Consider the following 4235-nt stretch of genomic DNA (forward strand, 5'->3'; position numbering starts at 1 on the left):
CTGGAAAATTGGCCGAAATGAAGGGATAGTATGCCAGGGGAGTCAGCCGGCCAGAGAGGATCCAAATATGCGGCTCCCCAGGTATACTATCCCATCGTTTCGACCAATTTCTACTATGTTTCCAGCTATCCGCGGTGCCTGGTAGGCTGGTAGAGACTAGGCAAATGGGCACTGGAATTGGAAATGTGCACTCGGATCAAGGCGAACTCCTTGCTCGGATACAACAAAGAAAAGCATGCCCCGGTAACCAGTCTGGATCGGGCCTCCAACCAGCTCCCTTCGGTTGCACATGGCAGTATGCCCGCAGATCTAGATGTGCTTTACGGGCAGTTGCAGCCCGAGGAGAGTTCTGCCTGGCTTAGTCTGATAAAGGTCACAATTCAAAATCGGGGCCCGCGCGGCGCGTTTCGGGCTGTTTTTGGCACTATCAGAAGGGACCTAGACTGGCGCGGTTCCTGTACTCTCCAAGCAGAGGTTGGGTTTGGGTAATTTTCGGCGTGTTTGGCACTTTTTATCGGGGTTTCTTTTTTGCACTGGACTTTTTTTTTCACCCTACCCCAAAAAATCTAGTTCGAAGAAAGAAACCCCGATAAGAAAGCCTAAAATACGCAAAAAATAACCCAAAACCTAAGCCTCTGCTTGGAGAGTAGGGTTACCGACGGCCGCCGGACCCCGCGTGGTCGCCGAAAAAACAGGAACAAACCTGAACACACAGCAATGCAACAAACCAAAAACATGAATTATAAACAAAGAACTAGTTTTATGTGTGTCCAAATTTGTTCCTAGTTGCCCGTGTCCACGCCATCTATCCCGTCAGTTACTGTAGCAGGGGTACTTCCATTACACAAAAACTGAAATCAACATTTGAGTAATATGTTATACTTTGGATTAGAATGCCAGATGGCTTTCAGTTGCCTGCATTTTTATCTGAGTGGTGTCCGTAGAGATGTACAAAGTCGCTTATTTATAGAATAAGAGTATAAATGCCATGGGTACATATAACACTTATGTAAGCGTGAATAAAATTTCTGGATATACTGTACTCTACATAGTGCCCCCCCCCCCAACCTAGGCAGTAAGTGTTGCGTTGACGTTCATTTCGCAAGCACCGCATTATATAATTACGGGCAAATATCCATCTTCTTCTATATCTGTTTTAAATAAGAACTATTTTTCAAGTCGTTAACATCTTAGGTTGTAAGAGTCAGGCCACCACGCTGTGAAGTCGCGTTCCTCAGGGCAAACGCACGCGCACGCACACAAACCATCTAGTTATGTCAAGATAAACAGACACGCATATATATATATATTATATATAACATCTGTGTACATAATATCACCAGGGTACATAATATCACCACCTTGAGAAACAGTGTGCTTAAAGATATTTTTACTGCAACATACTTTTGGTATGCACTCCTACATACCTCAAATGTAGGACCTTGCAGTAAAAATCTCTTTAAAATTTAGATAGTACTACTATTTCTCAAGGTGGTGATATTATGTGCCCTGGTGATATTATGTACACAGATGTTACACACACACACGAGCACTTACACATACTAACACGCGATCAATAGTATCAAATTGATAAGAGGTGTGTATTAAATACACATCTCGGGTAGGTGTTAACTAGGTGTGAAAAGGTCCCGGTCAAGTTAATCCTCGTCGCAGGTTTAGATAAGATCTTAATCCTCGTCGCAGGTTTAGATAAGGACTTAATCCTCGTCGCAGTCTCCGACGTGATTGCAAGGCCCGACGTGATTTGTAAGCTCCGACGCGTTTGTAAGCTCCGACGCGTTTGTAAGCTCCGACGCGTTTGTAAGCTCCGACGCGTTTGTAAGCTCCGACGCGTTTGTAAGCCCGACGCATTTGTAAGCCCCGACGCATTTTAAGTCCGACGCAGTCTAAAGCACCGACGCAGTTATAAGACGGCCGAGAGCAATAAGACGACATCGGCAGCTGTGTTATATCGTCAACGTACAGTAATTTTGTCGGGATGAAAAAAACACGTTTGCGGCCGTAAACTACACTTAAGCCAGTTAGGCTAAATTAGTAATGTTGAATTAGCTTTTCACACACAGTTTCAAAACATCTGGCAACTAGAACAAAATTAGCTGAAAACCCACAGACGATCCAGTATGTTTGTGTAAGGCGTATACCGGTACATACGGACAGTCAGCGTAACACTTACACAGTGGGCAACTTACCTGGCTTTCAGGCGGTAGACCGAAGACTTCGTCCGGCCTGTCTTGCAGGTAGAACGCCGGGCTGCCGCTCACCACCGTCCCGAGCCCAGCTAACAAAAACAACGCTACCAACATGACTCTATAATCAATTTCAATCGTTCCCCTTGTTGTTGTTGTCGTCTACTTGCACTTTACACCGTTGGCCTGGCTCGTGTGACGAGGAAGTCCCTTACTGTAGCTTCTTGCTGAGGTCGTTGCTCTTTAAATCAAATAAAATGTCACCGGTGTTAATGATTCAACTAAAACTGCCGGACGATGTCGCTCCCTCCTTGCTGCACGTCTCAACCTAGGAACTCAACGAACATTTCGTGGTGCAGGCCTATAGCCAGGTCGGACCTATATAGCTGCTCGCCAATGCCCCGGCGACACGAAAAGACATGGGCGGTAGCGGCGCCGTAATGTATTGCCACCAGCCATGACGGGTGATTTGAAGTCTCCCTAACGTCGAGCTGTGGTAATTTGGAAGACGTTGCCGCCTTCCATCCACTTTTTTTAAGACTTTTAGCAGCCGGTTTGGTACAGAAGTACCGAGCGCTGCGGGGTGGTTGGGCGGGAGCGTCTGCCTTATCTTTGGACTCATTTCCTCCGTCGGTCCGCTGACGCCAACGTTATCCTCACCCCACCTCTATGATCTATGGTTCCTACCGAAACCGCGTAAAGTCGGACGACAGTTTTGACGCACAGCAGTCACCGTATGCGTCACACCAGCTGTAAAATTTAAATTTTAGGAAACATTTCTAATATTTATAGTACATTGTACTTAATGACACCTATTAGGAACAGGACGTGTGTAAAAACTTGCCGTCGAGCCATGAGTGGCCTTGTGTGGCCTTTGAAACTTTCTTTTGTAAGAATAAAACTTGATTATAAAAAGTTAGACTGTTTGGACGGTATCTCATGACCAACGCCCTTCTTATGTGATCTGAAAAGTTCTCTTAGGGTCTCTAGCATCAAAATCATACGACGGCAAAAATATTCGGCTTAAAAAGTACAAAAATATTGTAGTCTTCAACTAAATGCCTCTCAGTATTCTATTTCAAAGCACACGAATGGAAAAAAAGCCTACGCACAAAATACAAACACAACAAAGAACACGCGGCCTTTGTCACTCAGTTCAGTTAATTCTTGGGATTAAAAAACTAATTTCGTTAAAAAAATTGATTCAATTCAAAGGTCTTCAATTCAGGTCAATCAGTTCTTGCTATATATATAAACGGTACAATGATAGGCTCCTCAAGGGGTGCCTCAGATGAAAGACAAAGACACAGTTCTACATAACCAGCTACATTTGGAAAGCTTTTTGATGCAATTAGACCTGATGTTCCTCTCCTTTGCTGTGCTCTTTGATGGAGATGGAAGTGTGGTTATGGTCTGGTCACCTTCGTCGAAGTCGTACAATTTTAATATCAGTAAGATAGTACTTTAGACTTTTCAAACTGGTTAAAAGTCTAACAACCAAACGTTTCGGGTGTTGTTCCAACACCCTTCATCAGTGAACTGAAAACGTAACTATCAATGTTAAAATTTCAATTCACCGATGAAGGGTGTTGGAACTAAACACCCGAAACGTTTGGTTATCAAACTTTTATCCAGTTTGAAAAATCTGAAGTACTATCTTACTGATACTACCCTGGATTATCTTCACAAACGTAATGTTTAATACCGTATACTTTCCAAGCAGAGACTGTGGAAGAATCAACCACCGATAAGGATCTAATACAGTTTTTGCCGTAACAAGACATATCAGCGACGAACGAAAAACAGTCAGAGTATTCCCTCAGACTATTGCAAACGGACCACCCCTCCGACAGTCTTGTACTTGGTTGGTCCCGACTGTTGCGTGTGTGTCAGGCATTCCTGGTGTCTGACCCGCCAGCCAAGTGCGCGCCTTCTGTCCCCGCACCATCCCCGTGCGACCTCCGCAACCAGGGTGAAGAAGTTTTACTCTCCAAGCAGGGGTACGGTTAGGCCTGTTTTCGGCCTTAA

Source organism: Branchiostoma belcheri, unplaced genomic scaffold, assembly GCF_001625305.1.
Source record: "Branchiostoma belcheri isolate BF01 breed outbred unplaced genomic scaffold, Haploidv18h27 scaffold1, whole genome shotgun sequence".
In the NCBI taxonomy this organism is placed as follows: domain Eukaryota; kingdom Metazoa; phylum Chordata; class Leptocardii; order Amphioxiformes; family Branchiostomatidae; genus Branchiostoma; species Branchiostoma belcheri.